Raw genomic sequence first — 24,662 nt, 5'->3', positions numbered from 1 at the left:
ATTACTGTCCCACACTAACAAGAAATCATTACCGTCCCACACTAAACTGATATTCATTACTATTCCACACTAACAGGAAATCATTACTGTCCCACACTAAATGGAAAATCATTACTTTCCGCACTAAACGGAAAATCATTGCTGTTCCACACTAATAGGAAATCATCACTGTCCCACATTAAATGGAAAAGTATTACTGTCCCACACTAACAAGAAATCATTACCGTCCCACACTAAACTGATATTCATTACTATTCCACACTAACAGGAAATCATTACTGTCCCACACTAAATGGAAAATCATTACTTTCCGCACTAAACGGAAAATCATTGCTGTTCCACACTAAACAGAAAATCATTACTGTCCCACTCTAATCGGAAAATCATTACTGTCCCACACTAAACGGAAAATCGTTACGATCCCACATGAAACGGTAAATCATTACTGTTCCACACTGACAGGAAATCATTACTGTCCCATACTAAACGGAAAGTCATTACTGTCCCACACTAAACAGGAAATCATTGCTGTCCGACACTAAACAGAAAATCATTACTGTCCCACACTAAACGGAAAATCATTACTGTCCCACACTGATATGAAATCAGCACTGTCCCGCATTAAACGGAAAATCATTACTGTCCCACACTAAACGGAAAATCGTTACGATCCCACATGAAACGGAAAATCATTACTGTTCCACACTGACAGGAAATCATTACTGTCCCACACTAAACAGGAAATCATTGCTGTCCGACACTAAACAGAAAATCATCACTGTCCCACACTAAACGGAAAATCATTACTGTCCCACACTAAGCAGAAAATCATTCCTGTCCCACACGAAACGGAGAATCATTACTGTCCCATACTAACAGGAAATCATTACTGTCCCACACTAACAGGAAATCATTACTGTCCCACACTAAACGGTAAGTCATTACTGTCCCACACTAATCGGAAAATTATTACTGTCCCACACTAATCAGAAAATCATTACTGTCCCACACTAACAGGAAATCATTACTGTCCCATACTAACAGAAAATTATTACTGTCCCACACTAATCGGAAAATTATTACTCTCCCACACTAAACAAGAAACTATTACTGTCCCACACGAAACGGAGAATCATTACTGTCCCACACGAAATGGAAATCATTACTGTCTCACACTAAACAGAAAATCATGACTTTCCCACAGTAAACGGAAAATTATTACTGTCCCACACTAAACAGAAAATCATTACTGTCCCACACTAAACAGAAAATCATTACTGTCCCACACTAAACAGAAAATCATTACTGTCCCACACTAACAGGAGGTCATCACTGTCTCACACTAAATGGAAAATCAGTACTGTCCCACAATAAACAGAAAAGCATTACTGTCCCACACTAATCGGAAAAACATTACTGACTCACAGTAAACAGAAAATCATTACTGTCCCATTTAACAGAAAATCATTACTGTCCCACACTAATATGAAATCAGCACTGTCCCACATTAAACGGAAAATCTTTACTGTCCCACATTTAGCAGACATTCATTACTGTCCCACACTAATAGGAAATCATTACTGTCCCACACTAATAGGAAATCATTACTGTCCCACACTGACAGAAAATCATTACTGTCCCACACTAAACAGGAAATCATCACTGTCCCACATTAAATGGAAAAGTATTACTGTCCCACACTAACAAGAAATCATTACTGTCCCACACTAAACTGATATTCATTACTGTTCCACACTAACAGGAAATCATTACTGTCCCACACTAAACGGAAAACCATTACTGTCCCACACTAATAGGAAATCATCACTGTCCCACATTAAATGGAAAAGTATTACTGTCCCACACTAACAAGAAATCATTACCGTCCCACACTAAACTGATATTCATTACTATTCCACACTAACAGGAAATCATTACTGTCCCACACTAAATGGAAAATCATTACTTTCCGCACTAAACGGAAAATCATTGCTGTTCCACACTAATAGGAAATCATCACTGTCCCACATTAAATGGAAAAGTATTACTGTCCCACACTAACAAGAAATCATTACCGTCCCACACTAAACTGATATTCATTACTATTCCACACTAACAGGAAATCATTACTGTCCCACACTAAACAGAAAATCATTACTGTCCCACACTAACAGGAGGTCATCACTGTCTCACACTAAATGGAAAATCATTACTGTCCCACATTAAACAGAAAATCATTACTGTCCCACACTAAGCGGAAAATCATTACTGTCTCACATTAAACAGAAAATCATTCCTGTCCCACACTAAACAGAAAATCATTACTGTCCCACACTAAGCGGAAAATCATTACTGTCCCACATTAAACAGAAAATGATTATCGTCTCCCACTCAACAGAAAACCATTACTGTCCCACATGAAACGGAAAATTATTACTGTCCCACACTGACAGGCAATCATTACTGTCCCTCACTCAACAAAAAAAATCATTACTTTCCAACACTAAAAGGAAAATTATTACTGTCCCCCACTCAACAGAAAATCATAAATGTCCCACACAAAACGGAAAATCATTATTGTCCGACACTAACAGGAAGTCATCACTGTCTCACACTAAATGGAAAATCATTACAGTCCCACACTAACGGGAAATCATTTCTGTCCCACTCTCACAGGAAATCATTACTGTCCCACATTAAACAGAAAATCATTACTGTCCCACACGAAACGGAAAATCATTACTGTCCCACATTAAATGGAAAATCTTTACTGTCTCACACTAAACAGAAAATCATTACTGTCCCATACTAAATGGAAAATTATTACTGTCCCACACTAAACGCAAAACCGTTACTATCCCACAATAAACAGAAAATCATTACTGTCCCACACTAAAAGGAAATCATTACTGTCCCACACGAATAGGAAATCATTACTGTCCCACACTAAACTGAAAGTTATTACTGTCCCACACGAATAGGAAATGATTACTCTCCCACACTAAACGGAAAAGCATTACTGTCCCAAACTAACACGAAATCATTACTGTCCCACACTAATCGGAAAATCATTACTGTCCCACACTAAATGGAAAATCACTACTGTCCCACACTAAACAGAAAACCATTACTGTCTCACATGAATAGGAAATCATTACTGACCCACACTAAACGGAAAATCATTACTGTCCCACACTAAACAGAAAGTTATTACTGTCCCACACCAGCAGGAAATCATTACTGTCCCACACTGAACGGAAAGTCATTACTGTCTCACACGAATAGGAAATCATTACTGTCCCACACTAATCGGAAAATCATTACTGTCTCATACTAACAGGAAATCATTACTGTGCCATGCTAAATGGAAAATCATTACTGTCCTACACTAAACTGAAAATCATTACTGTCCCACACGAATTGCAAATCATTACTGACCCACACTAAACGGAAAATCATTACTGTCCAACACTAACAGGAAATCATTACTGTCCCACACTAATCAGAAAATCACTACTGTCCCACACGAATACGAAATCATTACTGTCCCACATTAAACGGATAATTATTACTGCCCCATACTAACAGGAAATCATTACTGTCCCATACTAAACAGATAGTCATTACTGTTGCACACAAAGAGGAAATTATTACTTTCCCACATTAATCGAAAAATCATTACAGTCCGACACTAAACAGATATTCATAACAGTCCCACACTAACAGGAAATCATTACTGTCCCACAGTAAACAGATATTCATTACTGTTCCACACTAACAGGAAATCATTACTATCCCACACTAATCGAAAAATCATTACTGTCCCACACTAAATGGAAAATCACTACTGTCCCACACTAAACAGAAAACCATTACTGTCTCACATGAATAGGAAATCATTACTGACCCACACTAAACGGAAAATCATTACTGTCCCACACTAACAGGAAATCATTACTGTCCCACACTAAACAGAAAGTTATTACTGTCCCACACCGGCAGGAAATCATTACTGTCCCACACTAAACGAAAAGTCATTACTGTCTCACATGAATAGGAAATAATTACTGTCCCACACTAATCGGAAAATCATTACTGTCTCATACTAACAGGAAATCATTACTGTGCCATGCTAAATGGAAAATCATTACTGTTCCACACTAAACTGAAAATCATTACTGTCCCACACGAATAGCAAATCATTACTGACCCACACTAAACGGAAAATCATTACTGTCCCACACTAACAGGAAATCATTACTGTCCCACACTAATCAGAAAATTACTACTGTCCCACACTAATACGAAATCATTACTGTCCCACATTAAACGGAAAATTATTACTGCCCCATACTAACAGGAAATCATTACTGTCCCATACTAAACAGATAGTCATTACTGTTGCACACAAAGAGGAAATTATTACTTTCCCACATTAATCGAAAAATCATTACTGTCCCACACTAAACAGATATTCATTACAGTCCCACACTAACAGGAAATCATTACTGTCCCACACTAAACAGATATTCATTACTGTTCCACACTAACAGGAAATCATTACTGTCCCACACTAATCGAAAAATCATTACTGTCCCACATTAAATGGAAAATCATTACTGTCCCACACTAAACGGAAAATTATTACTGTTCCACAAAAACAGGAAGTCATCACTGTCTCACACTAAACGGAAAATTATTACTGTTCCACAAAAACAGGAAGTCATCACTGTCCCACACTAAACGGAAAATTATTACTGTCCCACACTATACGGAAAAACATTACTGTCCCACACTAATCGAAAAATCATCACTGTCCTGCAGAAATACGAAATCATCACTGTCCCACATTAAACAGAAAATTATTACTGTCCCACACTAACAGGAAATCATTACTGCCCCATACTAAACAGATATTCATTACTGTTGCACACGAACAGGAATCATTACTATTCCACACTAACAGGAAATCATTACTGTCCCACACTAAACGGAAAATCGTTACTGTCTCGCACATAAACGGAAAATCATTACTGTCCCACACTAAACAGGAAATCATTACTGTCCCACACTGAACAGGAAATCATTACTGACCCACACTAATAGGAAATCATCACTGTCCCACATTAAATGGAAAAGTATTACTGTCCCACACTAACAAGAAATCATTACTGACCCATACTAAACTGATATTCATTACTGTTCCACACTAACAGGAAATCATTACTGTCCCACACTAAACGGAAAATCATTACTGTCCCACACTAATAGGAAATCATCACTGTCCCACATTAAATGGAAAAGTATTACTGTCCCACACTAACAAGAAATCATTACCGTCCCACACTAAACTGATATTCATTACTATTCCACACTAACAGGAAATCATTACTGTCCCACACTAAACGGAAAATCATTACTTTCCGCACTAAATGGAAAATCATTGCTGTTCCACACTAAACAGAAAATCATTACTGTCCCACTCTAATCGGAAAATCATTACTGTCCCACACTAATACGACATCATCACTGTACCACAATAAACAGAAACATATTACTGTCCCCCACTCAACAGAAAATCATAACTGTCGCACACTAAACGGAAAATCATTACTGTCGCACACTAAACGGAAAATTTATTACTGTCCCACACTAACAGGAAGTCATCACCGTCTCACACTAAACGGAAAGTCATTACTGTCCCACACTAAACAGAAAATCATTACTGTCCCACACTAAACGGAAAGTCATTACTGTCCCACACTAATCGGAAAATCATTACTGTCCCACACTAATACGATATCATCACTGTCCCACATTAAACGGAAACTTATTACTGTCCCTCACTAAACAGAAAATCATTACTGTCCCACACTAAACAGAAAATTATTACTGTCCCACACTGACAGGCAATCATTACTGTCCCTCACTCAACAAAACATCATTACTTTCTCACACTAAAAGGAAAATGATTACCGTCCCCCACTCATCAGAAAAGCATTACTGTCCCACACTAAAGGGAAATTATTACTGTCCCCCACTCAACAGAATATCATTACTGACCCACACTAAATGGAAAATCATTACTGTCCCACACTAACAGGAAGTCATCACCGTCTCACACTAAACAGAAAATCATTACTGTCCCACACTAAACAGAAAATCATGACTGTCTCACACTGATACGAAATCAGCACTGTCCCACATTAAATGGAAAATCATTACTGTCCCACACTTAGCAGATATTCATTACTGTTCCACACTAACAGGAAATCATTACTATCCCACATTAAACGGAAAATCATTACTATCCCACGCTAAATAGAAAATCATTACTGTCCCACACAACACGGCAAATCATTACTGTCCCACACCAACAAAAAGTCATTACTGTCCCACAAAAACACAAATTCATTGCTGTTCCACACTAAACAGAAAATCATTACGGTCCCACACTAACATGACATCATTATTGTCCCACACTAAATGCAAAATCATTCCTGTCCCACACTAAACAGAAAATCATTACTGTCCCACACTAACAGGACATCATTATTGTCCCACAAATGCAAAATCATCACTGTCCCACATTAAACGGAAAATCATTACTGTCCCACTCTAACAGGAAATCATTACTGTCCCACACTAAACAGAAAATCATTACTGTCCCACAGTAAACGGAAAATCATTCCTGTCACATGCTAACAGAAAATCATTGCTGTCCCACACTAATCGAAAAATCATTACTGTCCCACACGACATGGAAAATCATTACCGTCCCACACTAGCCTGAAAATCATTACTGTCCCACACGAATAGGAAGTCATTCCTGTCCAATACGAAACGGAAAATTCTTCCTGTCCCACACTGACAGGAAATCATGACTGTCCCTCACTCAACAAAAAATCATTACTGTCCCACACAAAACAGAAAACTATTACTGTCCCCCACTGAACAGAAAATCATCACTGTCCCACACGAAACGGAAAATCATTACTGTCCGACACTAACAGGAAATCATTACTGTCCCACACTAACAGAAAATCATTACTGCCCCACACTAATCGGAAAAACATTACAGTCCCACAGTAAACAGAAAATCATTACTGTCCCACACCAACAGGAAATCATTACTGTCCCACACTAAATGGAAAGTCATTACTGTCCCACACTAAACAGGAAATCATTACTGTCCCACATGAAACGGAAAGTCATTACTGTCCCACACTAAATGGAAAATTATTACTGTCCCACACTTAGCAGATATTCATTACTGTTCCACACTAACAGGAAATCATTACTGTCCCACACTAAACGGAATATTGTTACTATCCCACGCTAAATGGAAAATCATTACTGTCCCACACTAAACAGAAAATCATTATTGCCCCACACTAATACGAAATCATCACTGTCCCACATTAAGCGGAAACGTATTACTGTCCCACACTAACAGGAAATCATTACTGTCCCACACTAAACAGAAAATCATTACTGTCCCACACTATACGGAAAAACATTACTGTCCCACACTAATCGAAAAATCATTACTGTCCCACACTAATACGAAATCATCACTGTCCCTCATTTAATGGAAAATTATTACTGTTCCACACTAACAGGAAATCATTACTGTCCCACACTAAAAGGAAAATCATTACTGTCCCACACTATACGGAAAAACATTACTGTCCCACACTAATCGAAAAATCATTACTGTCCCGCACAAATACAAAATCACCACAGTCCCACATTAAACAGAAAATTATTACTGTCCCACACTAACAGGAAATCATTATTGTCGCATACTAAACAGATATTCATTACTGTTGCACACTAACAGCAAATCATTACTGTCCCACACTAAACAGATATTCATTACTGTTCCACAGGAAATGGAAAATCATTACTGTCCCACACTAACCTGAAAATCATTACTCTCCCACACGAATACGAAGTCATTCCTGTCCCACACTATACGGAAAATTATTACTGTCCCGCACTGACAGGAAATCATTACTCTCCCTCACTCAACAGAAAATCATTACTGTCCCACACGAAACGTAAAGTCTTTACTGTTCCACATTAAACAGAAAAGCATTACTGTCCGACACTAACAGGAAATCATTACTGTCCCACACTAACAGATAATCATTACTGTCCCACACTAAACGAAAAGTCATTACTGTCCCACACTAAACAGGAAATCATTACTGTCCAACATGAAACGGAAAGTCATTACTGTCCCACACTAAACCGAAAATCATTAATGTCCCACATTAAACGGAAAATCATTACTGTCTCACACTAAACAGGAAATCATTACTGTCCCACTCTAACAGGAATACATTACTGTCCAACACTAATTGGAAAATTATTACTGTTCCACACTAAATGGAAAATCATTACTGTCCCACAGTAAACAGAAAATCATTACTGTCCCACACTAAACAGAAAATCATTACTGTCCCACACTAATACGAAATCAGCACTGTCCCACACTAAATTGAAAATCATTACGGTCCCACACTTAGCAGATATTCATTACTGTTCCACACTAAGTGGAAGTCATTACTGTCCCACACTAAACAGAATATCGTTACAGTCCCACACTAAATTGAAAATCATTACTGTCCCACACTAAACGGAAAATTATTATTGCCCCACACTAATACGAAAACATCACTGTCCCACATTAAGCGGAAAATTATAACTGTCCCACACTAACAGGAAATCATTACTGTCCCACACTAATCGGAAAATCATTACAGTCCCACACTAATACGAAATCATCACTGTCCCACATTAAATGGAAAATTATTACTGTCCCACACTAACAGGAAATCATTACTGTCCCACACTAAACGGAAAATCATTACTATCCCGCACTAAACGGAAAATCATCACTGTCCCAGATTAAACAGAAACTTATTACTGTCCCACACTAAACAGAAAATCATTACTGTCCCACACTAAATGGAAAATCATCACCGTCCCCCACTCAACAGAAAATCATAACTGTCGCACACTAAACGGAAAATCATTACTGTCCCACACTAAACTGAAAAGCATTACTGTCCCACACTAAAAGGAAATTTTTACTGACCCCACTCAACAGAATATCATTACTGACCCACACTAAACGGAAAGTCATTACTGTCCCACACGAAACAGAAAATCATTACTGTCCCACACTAATACGAAATCAGCACTGTCCCACAGTAAATGGAAAATCATTACTGTCCAACACTTAGCAGATATTCATTACTGTTCCACACTAACAGGAAATCATTACTGTCCCACACTAAACGGAAAATCATTACTATCCCACGCTAAATAGAAAATCATTACTGTCCCACACCAACAAAAAGTCATTACAGTCCCACAAAAACACAAATTCATTGCTGTTCCACACTAAACAGAAAATCATTACTGTCCCACACTAACATGACATCATTACTGTCCCACACTATACAGATATTCATTACTGCTCCACACAAACAGGAAGTCATCACTGTCTCACACTAAACGGAAAATTATTACTGTCCCAAACTAAACAGGAAATTATTACTGTCCCACACTGACAGGCAATCATTACTGGCCCTCACTCAACAAAACATCATTACTTTCCCACACTAAAAGGAAAATGATTACCGCCCCCACTCAACAGAAAATCATTACTGTCCCACACTAAACGCAAAATTATTACTGTCCCCCACTCAACAGAAAATCATAACTGTCCCACACGAAATGGAAAATCATTACTGTCCCACACTAACAGGAAGTCATCACTATCTCACACTAAACGCAAAACCGTTACTATCCCACAATAAACAGAAAATCATTACTGTCCCATACTAACAGGAAATCATTACTGTCACACACTAATACAAAATCAGCACTGTCCCACATTAAATGGAAAATCATTACTGTCCCACACTTAGCAGATATTCATTACTGTTCCACACTAACAGGAAATCATTACTGTCCCACACTAAATGGAAAATCATTACTATCCCACACTGAACGGAAAATCATTACTGTCCCACACTAACAGGAAATCATTACTGTCTCACACTAACAGGAAATCAGTATTGTCCCACACTAAATGGAAAATCATTACTGCCCCACACTGAACGGAAAATCATTACTGTCCCACACTAACAGGAAATCATTACTGTCTCACACTAAACAGGAAATCAGTATTGTCCCACACTAAATGGAAAATCATTACTGCCCCACTCTGACAGGAAATCGTTACTGTCACGCACAAAACAGAACATCATTACTGTCCCACACTAATCGGAAAATCATTACTGTCCCACACTAACACAAAATCATCACTGTCCCACATTAAACGGAAACTAATTACTGTCCCACACTAACAAGAAATCATTACTGTCCCACACTAAACAGATATTCATTACTGCTCCACACAAACAGGAAGTCATCACTGTCTCACACTAAACGGAAAATTATTACTGTCCCACACTAAACAGAAAAACATTACTGTCCCACACTAAACGGAAAATCGTTACTGTTCCACTCTAATTGGAAATCATTACTGTCCCACACTAAATGGAAAATCATTACTATCCCAAACTAAATGGAAATTTATTACTGTCCCACACTGACAGGAAATCATTACTGTCCCTCACTCAACAAAAAATCATTACTGTCCCACACTAAACGGAAAACGATCACCATCCCCCACTCAATAGAAAATCATAACTGTTCCACACGAAGCGGAAAATTATTACTGTCCCACACTAAAGGAAGTCATCACTGTCTCACACTAAACGGAAAATCATTACTGTCCCACACTAAACAGAAAATCATTACTGTCCCACACTAAAGGAAGTCATCACTGTCTCACACTAAACGGAAAATCATTACTGTCCCACACTAAACAGAAAATCATTACTGTCCCACACAAAATGGAAAATCATTACTGTCCCACACTTAGCAGACATTCATTACTGTTCCACACTAGCAGGAAATGATTACTGTCCCACACTAAATGGAAAATCGTTACTGTCCCACACTAAACGGAAAATCATTACTAGAACCTAGAACATAGAACATAGAAGAATACAGCTCAGTACAGGCCCTTTGGCCCTCGATGTTGCGCCGATCCAAGCCCACCTAACCTATACTAGCCCACTATCCTCCATATGCCTATCCAATGCCCGTTTAAATGCCCATAAAGAGGGAGAGTCCACCACTGCTACTGGCAGGGCATTCAATGAACTCACAACTCGCTGAGTAAAGAATCTACCCCTAACATCTGTCCTATACCTACCCCCCCTTAATTTAAAGCTATGCCCCTTCATAATAGCTGACTCCATATGTGGAAAAAGATTCTCATGGTCAACCCTATCTAAACCCCTAATCATCTTGTACACCTCTATCAAGTCAACCCTAAACCTTCTTTTCTCCAATGAAAACAGCCCCAAGTGCCTCAGCCTTTCCTCATACGATCTTCCTACCATACCAGGCAACATCCTGGTAAACCTCCTCTGCACTCGTTCCAGTGCTTCCACATCCTTCCTATAGTATGGCGACCAAAACTGCACACAATACTCCAGATGCGGCCTCACGAGAGTCTTATACAACTGCAACATGACCTCAGGGCTCCGGAACTCAATTCCTCTACCAATAAAAGCCAGTACGCCATATGCCTTCATTACCGCACTATTTACCTGGGTGGCAACTTTCAGAGATCTATGGTACATGGACAACAAGATCCCTCTGCTCATTCACACGACCAAGTATCCGACCATTAGCCCAGTACCCCGTCTTTGTGTTACTGTCCCACACTAACAGGAAATCAATACTGTCCCAAACTAACAGGAAATCATTACTGTCCCACACTAAACAAGAAATCATTACTGTCCCACACTAACAGGAAATCATTACTGTCCCACACTAATCGAAAAATCATTACTGTCCCACACTAATACGAAATCATTACTGTCCCACATTAAATGGAAAATCATTACTGTCCCACACTAACAGGAAATCCTTACCGACCCACACTAAATAGATATTCATTACTGTCCCATTCTAAATGGAAATTCATTACTGTCCCACACTCAACAGAAAATTATTACTGTCCCACAATAAACGGAAAATCATTACTGTCCCACACGAACAGGATATCATTACTGTCCCACACTAATAGAGAATCATTACTGTCCCAAACTAAACGGAAATCATTACTGTCCCACACCAACAGAAAAGCATTACTGTCCCAAACTAACAGGAAATCATTACTGTCCCACACTAAACAAGAAATCATTACTGTCCCACACTAACAGGAAATCATTACTGTCCCACACTAATCGTAAAATCATTACTGTCCCACACCAACAGAAAATCATTACTGTCCCAAACTAAATGGAAATTTATTACTGTCCCACACTAAGCAGAACATCATTTCTCTTCCACACTAAACGGAAATCATTACTGTCCCACACCAACAGAAAGTCATTACTATCCCACAAAAACACGAATTCATTGCTGTTCGACATTAACAGGAAATCATTACTGTCCCACACTAACAGGACATCATCACTGTCCCACACTAAAAAGAAAGTTATAACTGTCCCACACTAATCGGAAAATCATTACTGTCCCACACTAAACAGAGTTATTACTGTCCCATACTAACAGGAAATCATTACTGTTCCACAGTAAACAGAAAATCATTACTGTCCCACACGAACAGGAAATCATTACTGTCCCACACTAAACTGAAAATCATTACTGTCCCACACTAAACAGAGAGTTATTACTGTCCCATACTAACAGGAAATCATTACTGTTCCACACTAATCGGAAAATCATTACTGTTCCACACTGAACAGAGAGTCATTATAGTCCCATACCAACAGGAAATCATTACTGTCCCACACTAACAGGAAATCATTATTGTCTCACACTAAACGGAAAATCATTACTGTCCCACACTGATCGGAAAATCATTACTGTCCCACACCAAACACAAAATCATTACTGTCCCACACTAAACGGAAAATCATTACTGTCCCTCACTAAACAGAAAATCATTACTGTCCCACACTAAATGGAAAATCATGACTGTCCCAAACTAACAGAAAATAATTGCTGTCTCACACTAAACAGAAAATCATTACTGTCCCACACTAATACGAAATCATCACTGTCCCACATTTAATGGAAAATTATTACTGTTCCACACTAACAGGAAATCATTACTGTCCCACACTAAAAGGAAAACCATTACTGTCCCACACTATATGGAAAAGCATTACTGTCCCATACTAATCGAAAAATCATTACTGTCCCGCACAAATACGAAATCATCACTGTCCCACATTAAACAGAAAGTTATTACTGTCCCACACTAACAGGAAATCATTACTGTCCCATACTAAACAGATATTCATTACTGTTGCACACTAACAGGAAATCATTACTGTCCCACACTAAACAGAAAATCATTGCTGTTCCACACTAAACAGAAAATCATTACTGTCCCACACTAATCAAAAAATCATTACTGTCCCACGCTAAATAGAAAATCATTACTGTCCCACACTAATACGAAATCATCACTGTCCCACATTTAATGGAAAATTATTACTGTTCCACACTAACAGGAAATCATTACTGTCCCACACTAAAAGGAAAATCATTACTGTCCCACATTATACGGAAAAACATTCCTGTCCCACACTAATCGAAAAATCATTACTGTCCCGCACAAATACGAAATCATCACTGTCCCACATTAAACAGAAAATTATAACTGTCCCACACTAACAGGAAATCATTACTGTCCCACGCTAAATAGAAAATCATTACTGTCCCACACTAATACGAAATCATCACTGTCCCACATTTAATGGAAAATTATTACTGTTCCACACTAACAGGAAATCATTACTGTCCCACACTAAAAGGAAAATCATTACTGTCCCACATTATACGGAAAAACATTCCTGTCCCACACTAATCGAAAAATCATTACTGTCCCGCACAAATACGAAATCATCACTGTCCCACATTAAACAGAAAATTATTACTGTCCCACACTAACAGGAAATCATTACTGTCCCATACTAAACAGATATTCATTACTGTTGCACACTAACAGGAAATCATTACTGTCTCACACTAAACGGAAAATCATTACTGTCCCACACTAATAGGAAATCATCACTGTCCCACATTAAATGGAAAATTATTACTGTCCCACACTAACAAGAAATCATTACTGTCCCACACTAAACTGATATTCATTACTATTCCACACTAACAGGAAATCATTACTGTCCCACACTAAACGGAAAATCGTTACTGTCCCTCACTCAACAAAAAATCATTACTGTCCCACACTAAACAGAAAACTATTACTGTCCCCCACTGAACAGAAAATCATCACTGTCCCACACGAAACGGAAAATCATTACTGTCCGACACTAACAGGAAATCATTACTGTCCCACACTAACAGAAAATCATTACTGTCCCACACTAATCGGAAAAACATTACTGTCCCACAGTAAACAGAAAATCATTACTGTCCCACACCAACAGGAAATCATTACTGTCCCACACTAAATGGAAAGTCATTACTGTCCCACACTAAACAGGAAATCATTACTGTCCCACATGAAACGGAAAGTCATTACTGTCCCACACTAAACAGGAAATCATTAATGTCCCACATTAAATGGAAAATCATTACTGTCTCACACTAAACAGGAAATCATTACTGTCCCACACACTAAACGGAAAATCATTACTGTCCCACACTAAATGGAAAATTATTACTGTCCCACAGTAAACAGAAAATCATTACTGTCCCACACTAAATGGAAAATTATTACTGTACCACACTTAGCAGATATTCATTACTGTTCCACACTAACAGGAAATCATTACTGTCCCACACTAAACGGAATATTGTTACTATCCCACGCTAAATGGAAAATCATTACTGTCCCACACTAAACAGAAAATCATTATTATCCCACACTAATACGAAATCATCACTGTCCCACATTAAGCGGAAAAGTATTACTGTCCCACACTAACAGGAAATCATTACTGTCCCACACTAAACAGAAAATCATTACTGTCCCACACTATACGGAAAAACATTACTGTCCCACACTAATCGAAAAATCATTACTGTCCCACACTAATACGAAATCATCACTGTCCCTCATTTAATGGAAAATTATTACTGTTCCACACTAACAGGAAATCATTACTGTCCCACACTAAAAGGAAAATCATTACTGTCCCACACTATACGGAAAAACATTACTGTCCCACACTAATCGAAAAATCATTACTGTCCCGCACAAATACAAAATCACCACAGTCCCACATTAAACAGAAAATTATTACTGTCCCACACTAACAGGAAATCATTATTGTCGCATACTAAACAGATATTCATTACTGTTGCACACTAACAGCAAATCATTACTGTTCCACACCAAACAGATATTCATTACTGTTCCACACGAAATGGAAAATCATTACTGTCCCACACTAACCTGAAAATCATTACTCTCCCACACGAATAGGAAGTCATTCCTGTCCCACACTATACGGAAAATTATTACTGTCCCGCACTGACAGGAAATCATTACTCTCCCTCACTCAACAAAAAATCATTACTGTCCCACACTAAACAGAAAATTATCACTGTCCCCCACTCAACAGAAAATCATTACTGTCCCACACGAAACGTAAAGTCTTTACTGTTCCACATTAAACAGAAAAGCATTACTGTGCGACACTAACAGGAAATCATTACTGTCCCACACTAACAGATAATCATTACTGTCCCACACTAAACGGAAAGTCATTACTGTCCCACACTAAACAGGAAATCATTACTGTCCAACATGAAACGGAAAGTCATTACTGTCCCACACTAAACAGGAAATCATTAATGTCCCACATTAAACGGAAAATCATTACTGTCCCACACTAAACAGAAAATCATTAATGTCCCACATTAAACGGAAAGTCATTACTGTCCCACACTAAACAGGAAATCATTAATGTCCCACATTAAACGGAAAATCATTACTGTCTCACACTAAACAGGAAATCATTACTGTCCCACTCTAACAGGAATACATTACTGTCCAACACTAATTGGAAAATTATTACTGTTCCACACTAAATGGAAAATCATTACTGTCCCACACTAAACAGAAAATCATTACTGTCCCACACTAATACGAAATCAGCACTGTCCCACACTAAATTGAAAATCATTACGGTCCCACACTTAGCAGATATTCATTACTGTTCCACACTAAGTGGAAATCATTACTGTCCCACACTAAACAGAATATCGTTACAGTCCCACGCTAAATTGAAAATCATTACTGCTCCACACTAAACGGAAAATTATTATTGCCCCACACTAATACGAAAACATCACTGTCCCACATTAAGCGGAAAATTATAACTGTCCCACACTAACAGGAAATCATTACTGTCCCACACTAATCGGAAAATCATTACAGTCCCACACTAATACGAAATCATCACTGTCCCACATTTAATGGAAAATTATTACTGTTCCACACTAACAGGAAATCATTACTGTCCCACACTAAAAGGAAAACCATTACTGTCCCACACTATATGGAAAAGCATTACTGTCCCACACTAATCGAAAAATCATTACTGTCCCGCACAAATACGAAATCATCACTGTCCCACATTAAACAGAAAATTATTACTGTCCCACACTAACAGGAAATCATTACTGTCCCATACTAAACAGATATTCATTACTGTTGCACACTAACAGGAAATCATTACTGTCCCACACTAAACAGAAAATCATTACTGTCCCACACTAATCGAAAAATCATTACTGTCCCGCGCTAAATAGAAAATCATTACTGTCCCACACTAATACGAAATCATCACTGTCCCACATTAAATGGAAAATTATTACTGTCCCACACTAAATGGAAAATTATTACTGTCCCACAGTAAACGGAAAATCATTACTATCCCGCACTAAACGGAAAATCATCACTGTCCCAGATTAAACAGAAACTTATTACTGTCCCACACTAAACAGAAAATCATTACTGTCCCACACTAAATGGAAAATCATCACTGTCCCACACTAAACGGAAAATCATTACTGTCCCACACTAAACAGAAAATCATTATTGCCCCACACTAATACGAAATCATCACTGTCCCACATTAAGCGGAAAAGTATTACTGTCCCACACTAAACAGAAAATCATTACTGTCCCACACTATCCGGAAAAACATTACTGTCCCACACTAATCGAAAAATCATTACTGTCCCACACTAATACGAAATCATCACTGTCCCTCATTTAATGGAAAATTATTACTGTTCCACACTAACAGGAAATCATTACTGTCCCACACTAAAAGGAAAATCATTACTGTCCCACACTATACGGAAAAACATTACTGTCCCACACTAATCGAAAAATCATTACTGTCCCGCACAAATACAAAATCACCACAGTCCCACATTAAACAGAAAATTATTACTGTCCCACACTAACAGGAAATCATTATTGTCGCATACTAAACAGATATTCATTACTGTTGCACACTAACAGCAAATCATTACTGTCCCACACTAAACAGATATTCATTACTGTTCCACACGAAATGGAAAATCATTACTGTCCCACACTAACCTGAAAATCATTACTCTCCCACACGAATAGGAAGTCATTCCTGTCCCACACTATACGGAAAATTATTACTGTCCCGCACTGACAGGAAATCATTACTCTCCCTCACTCAACAAAAAATCATTACTGTCCCACACTAAACAGAAAATTATCACTGTCCCCCACTCAACAGAAAATCATTACTGTCCCACACGAAACGTAAAGTCTTTACTGTTCCACATTAAACAGAAAAGCATTACTGTCCGACACTAACAGGAAATCATTACTGTCCCACACTAACAGATAATCATTACTGTCCCACACTAAACGGAAAGTCATTACTGTCCCACACTAAACAGGAAATCATTACTGTCCAACATGAAACGGAAAGTCATTACTGTCCCACACTAAACAGGAAATCATTAATGTCCCACATTAAACGGAAAATCATTACTGTCCCACACTAAACAGAAAATCATTAATGTCCCACATTAAACGGAAAATCATTACTGTCTCACACTAAACAGGAAATCATTACTGTCCCACTCTAACAGGAATACATTACTGTCCAACACTAATTGGAAAATTATTACTGTTCCACACTAAATGGAAAATCATTACTGTCCCACTGTAAACAGAAAATCATTACTGTCCCACACTAAACAGAAAATCATTACTGTCCCACACTAATACGAAATCAGCACTGTCCCACACTAAATTGAAAATCATTACGGTCCCACACTTAGCAGATATTCATTACTGTTCCACACTAAGTGGAAATCATTACTGTCCCACACTAAACAGAATATCGTTACAGTCCCACGCTAAATTGAAAATCATTACTGCTCCACACTAAACGGAAAATTATTATTGCCCCACACTAATACGAAAACATCACTGTCCCACATTAAGCGGAAAATTATAACTGTCCCACACTAACAGGAAATCATTACTGTCCCACACTAATCGGAAAATCATTACAGTCCCACACTAATACGAAATCATCACTGTCCCACATTTAATGGAAAATTATTACTGTTCCACACTAACAGGAAATCATTACTGTCCCACACTAAAAGGAAAACCATTACTGTCCCACACTATATGGAAAAGCATTACTGTCCCACACTAATCGAAAAATCATTACTGTCCCGCACAAATACGAAATCATCACTGTCCCACATTAAACAGAAAATTATTACTGTCCCACACTAACAGGAAATCATTACTGTCCCATACTAAACAGATATTCATTACTGTTGCACACTAACAGGAAATCATTACTGTCCCACACTAAACAGAAAATCATTGCTGTTCCACACTAAACAGAAAATCATTACTGTCCCACACTAATCGAAAAATCATTACTGTCCCGCGCTAAATAGAAAATCATTACTGTCCCACACTAATACGAAATCATCACTGTCCCACATTAAATGGAAAATTATTACTGTCCCACACTAACAGGAAATCATTACTGTCCCACACTAAACGGAAAATCATTACTATCCCGCACTAAACGGAAAATCATCACTGTCCCAGATTAAACAGAAACTTATTACTGTCCCACACTAAACAGAAAATCATTACTGTCCCACACTAAATGGAAAATCATCACTGTCCCACACTAAACGGAAAATCATTACTGTCCCACACTAAACAGAAAATCATTACTGTCCCACACTAAATGGAAAATCATCACTGTCCCACACTAAACGGAAAATTATTACTGTCCCACACTCAACAAAACATCATTACTGTCCCACACTAAAAGGAAAATGAATACCGTCCCCCACTCAACAGAAAATCATAACTGTCGCACACTAAACGGAAAATCATTACTGTCCCACACTAAACTGAAAAGCATTACTGTCCCACACTAAAAGGAAATTATTACTGACCCCACTCAACAGAATATCATTACTGACCCACACTAAACGGAAAGTCATTACTGTCCCACACGAAACAGAAAATCATTACTGTCCCACACTAATACGAAATCAGCACTGTCCCACAGTAAATGGAAAATCATTACTGTCCAACACTTAGCAGATATTCATTACTGTTCCACACTAACAGGAAATCATTACTGTCCCACACTAAACGGAAAATCATTACTATCCCACGCTAAATAGAAAATCATTACTGTCCCACACCAACAAAAAGTCATTACAGTCCCACAAAAACACAAATTCATTGCTGTTCCACACTAAACAGAAAATCATTACTGTCCCACACTAACATGACATCATTATTGTCCCACACTATACAGATATTCATTACTGCTCCACACAAACAGGAAGTCATCACTGTCTCACACTAAACGGAAAATTATTACTGTCCCAAACTAAACAGGAAATTATTACTGTCCCACACTGACAGGCAATCATTACTGGCCCTCACTCAACAAAACATCATTACTTTCCCACACTAAAAGGAAAATGATTACCGCCCCCACTCAACAGAAAATCATTACTGTCCCACACTAAACGCAAAATTATTACTGTCCCCCACTCAACAGAAAATCATAACTGTCCCACACGAAATGGAAAATCATTACTGTCCCACACTAACAGGAAGTCATCACTATCTCACACTAAACGCAAAACCGTTACTATCCCACAATAAACAGAAAATCATTACTGTCCCATACTAACAGGAAATCATTACTGTCACACACTAATACAAAATCAGCACTGTCCCACATTAAACGGAAAATCATTACTGTCCCACACTTAGCAGATATTCATTACTGTTCCACACTAACAGGAAATCATTACTGTCCCACACTAAATGGAAAATCATTACTATCCCACACTGAACGGAAAATCATTACTGTCCCACACTAACAGGAAATCATTACTGTCTCACACTAACAGGAAATCATTACTGTCCCACACAAAATGGAAAATCATTATTGTCCCACACTAAACGAAAAATCATTACTGTCTCACACTAAACAGGAAATCAGTATTGTCCCACACTAAATGGAAAATCATTACTGCCCCACTCTGACAGGAAATCGTTACTGTCACGCACAAAACAGAACATCATTACTGTCCCACACTAATCGGAAAATCATTACTGTCCCACACTAACACAAAATCATCACTGTCCCACATTAAACGGAAACTAATTACTGTCCCACACTAACAAGAAATCATTACTGTCCCACACTAAACAGATATTCATTACTGCTCCACACAAACAGGAAGTCATCACTGTCTCACACTAAACGGAAAATTATTACTGTCCCACACTAAACAGAAAAACATTACTGTCCCACACTAAACGGAAAATCATTACTGTTCCACTCTAATTGGAAATCATTACTGTCCCACACTAAACGGAAAATCATTACTGTTCCACTCTAATTGGAAATCATTACTGTCCCACACTAAATGGAAAATCATTACTATCCCAAACTAAATGGAAATTTATTACTGTCCCACACTGACAGGAAATCATTACTGTCCCTCACTCAACAAAAAATAATTACTGTCCCACACTAAACGGAAAACGATCACCATCCCCCACTCAATAGAAAATCATAACTGTTCCACACGAAGCGGAAAATTATTACTGTCCCACACTAAAGGAAGTCATCACTGTCTCACACTAAACGGAAAATCATTACTGTCCCACACTAAACAGAAAATCATTACTGTCCCACACTAAAGGAAGTCATCACTGTCTCACACTAAACGGAAAATCATTACTGTCCCACACTAAACAGAAAATCATTACTGTCCCACACAAAATGGAAAATCATTACTGTCCCACACTTAGCAGACATTCATTACTGTTCCACACTAGCAGGAAATGATTACTGTCCCACACTAAATGGAAAATCGTTACTGTCCCACACTAAACGGAAAATCATTACTAGAACCTAGAACATAGAACATAGAAGAATACAGCTCAGTACAGGCCCTTTGGCCCTCGATGTTGCGCCGATCCAAGCCCACCTAACCTATACTAGCCCACTATCCTCCATATGCCTATCCAATGCCCGTTTAAATGCCCATAAAGAGGGAGAGTCCACCACTGCTACTGGCAGGGCATTCAATGAACTCACAACTCGCTGAGTAAAGAATCTACCCCTAACATCTGTCCTATACCTACCCCCCCCTTAATTTAAAGCTATGCCCCTTCGTAATAGCTGACTCCATATGTGGAAAAAGATTCTCATGGTCAACCCTATCTAAACCCCTAATCATCTTGTACACCTCTATCAAGTCAACCCTAAACCTTCTTTTCTCCAATGAAAACAGCCCCAAGTGCCTCAGCCTTTCCTCATACGATCTTCCTACCATACCAGGCAACATCCTGGTAAACCTCCTCTGCACTCGTTCCAGTGCTTCCACATCCTTCCTATAGTATGGCGACCAAAACTGCTCACAATACTCCAGATGCGGCCTCACGAGAGTCTTATACAACTGCAACATGACCTCAGGGCTCCGGAACTCAATTCCTCTACCAATAAAAGCCAGTACGCCATATGCCTTCATTACCGCACTATTTACCTGGGTGGCAACTTTCAGAGATCTATGGTACATGGACAACAAGATCCCTCTGCTCATTCACACGACCAAGTATCCGACCATTAGCCCAGTACCCCGTCTTTGTGTTACTGTCCCACACTAACAGGAAATCAATACTGTCCCAAACTAACAGGAAATCATTACTGTCCCACACTAAACAAGAAATCATTACTGTCCCACACTAACAGGAAATCATTACTGTCCCACACTAATCGAAAAATCATTACTGTCCCACACTAATACGAAATCATTACTGTCCCACATTAAATGGAAAATCATTACTGTCCCACACTAACAGGAAATCCTTACCGACCCACACTAAACAGATATTCATTACTGTCCCATTCTAAATGGAAATTCATTACTGTCCCACACTCAACAGAAAATTATTACTGTCCCACAATAAACGGAAAATCATTACTGTCCCACACGAACAGGATATCATTACTGTCCCACACTAATAGAGAATCATTACTGTCCCAAACTAAACGGAAATCATTACTGTCCCACACCAACAGAAAAGCATTACTGTCCCAAACTAACAGGAAATCATTACTGTCCCACACTAAACAAGAAATCATTACTGTCCCACACTAACAGGAAATCATTACTGTCCCACACTAATCGTAAAATCATTACTGTCCCACACCAACAGAAAATCATTACTGTCCCAAACTAAATGGAAATTTATTACTGTCCCATACTAAGCAGAACATCATTTCTCTTCCACACTAAACGGAAATCATTACTGTCCCACACTAACAGGACATCATCACTGTCCCACACTAAAAAGAAAGTTATAACTGTCCCACACTAATCGGAAAATCATTACTGTCCCACACTAAACAGAGAGTTATTACTGTCCCATACTAACAGGAAATCATTACTGTTCCACAGTAAACAGAAAATCATTACTGTCCCACACGAACAGGAAATCATTACTGTCCCACACTAAACTGAAAATCATTACTGTCCCACACTAAACAGAGAGTTATTACTGTCCCATACTAACAGGAAATCATTACTGTTCCACACTAATCGGAAAATCATTACTGTTCCACACTGAACAGAGAGTCATTATAGTCCCATACCAACAGGAAATCATTACTGTCCCACACTAACAGGAAATCATTATTGTCTCACACTAAAAGGAAAATCATTACTGTCCCACACTGATCGGAAAATCATTACTGTCCCACACCAAACACAAAATCATTACTGTCCCACACTAAACGGAAAATCATTACTGTCCCTCACTAAACAGAAAATCATTACTGTCCCACACTAAATGGAAAATCATGACTGTCCCAAACTAACAGAAAATAATTGCTGTCTCACACTAAACAGAAAATCATTACTGTCCCACACTAATCGGAAAATCATTACAGTCCCACACTAATACGAAATCATCACTGTCCCACATTTAATGGAAAATTATTACTGTTCCACACTAACAGGAAATCATTACTGTCCCACACTAAAAGGAAAACCATTACTGTCCCACACTATATGGAAAAGCATTACTGTCCCACACTAATCGAAAAATCATTACTGTCCCGCACAAATACGAAATCATCACTGTCCCACATTAAACAGAAAGTTATTACTGTCCCACACTAACAGGAAATCATTACTGTCCCATACTAAACAGATATTCATTACTGTTGCACACTAACAGGAAATCATTACTGTCCCACACTAAACAGAAAATCATTGCTGTTCCACACTAAACAGAAAATCATTACTGTCCCACACTAATCGAAAAATCATTACTGTCCCACGCTAAATAGAAAATCATTACTGTCCCACACTAATACGAAATCATCTCTGTCCCACATTTAATGGAAAATTATTACTGTTCCACACTAACAGGAAATCATTACTGTCCCACACTAAAAGGAAAATCATTACTGCCCCACATTATACGGAAAAACATTACTGTCCCACACTAATCGAAAAATCATTACTGTCCCGCACAAATACGAAATCATCACTGTCCCACATTAAACAGAAAATTATTACTGTCCCACACTAACAGGAAATCATTACTGTCCCATACTAAACAGATATTCATTACTGTTGCACACTAACAGGAAATCATTACTGTCTCACACTAAACGGAAAATCATTACTGTCCCACACTAAACGGAAAATCATTACTGTCCCACACTAATAGGAAATCATCACTGTCCCACATTAAATGGAAAATTATTACTGTCCCACACTAACAAGAAATCATTACTGTCCCACACTAAACTGATATTCATTACTATTCCACACTAACAGGAAATCATTACTGTCCCACACTAAACAGAAAATCATTACTGTCCCACACTAAAGGAAGTCATCACTGTCTCACACTAAACGGAAAATCATTACTGTCCCACACTAAACAGAAAATCATTACTGTCCCACACAAAATGGAA

At 38.3% G+C, this 24,662-nt stretch overlaps 1 protein-coding gene across 3 annotated transcripts in view; it reads left to right on the top strand.

The window, feature by feature from the left end:
* esr2a (estrogen receptor 2a) overlaps window positions 1-24,662 on the top strand; it is a 402,250-nt gene that overhangs the window by 173,640 nt on the left and 203,948 nt on the right. The window lies entirely within an intron of this gene.

This window comes from Chiloscyllium plagiosum, unplaced genomic scaffold, assembly GCF_037043375.1.
Source record: "Chiloscyllium plagiosum isolate Xiang-an unplaced genomic scaffold, Cpla_swu_hap1 HiC_scaffold_8, whole genome shotgun sequence".
NCBI classification, from domain to species: Eukaryota; Metazoa; Chordata; class Chondrichthyes; order Orectolobiformes; family Hemiscylliidae; genus Chiloscyllium; species Chiloscyllium plagiosum.
Note: the sequence above shows the minus strand (reverse complement) of the source record. Positions and strands in the feature narration are given on the sequence as shown.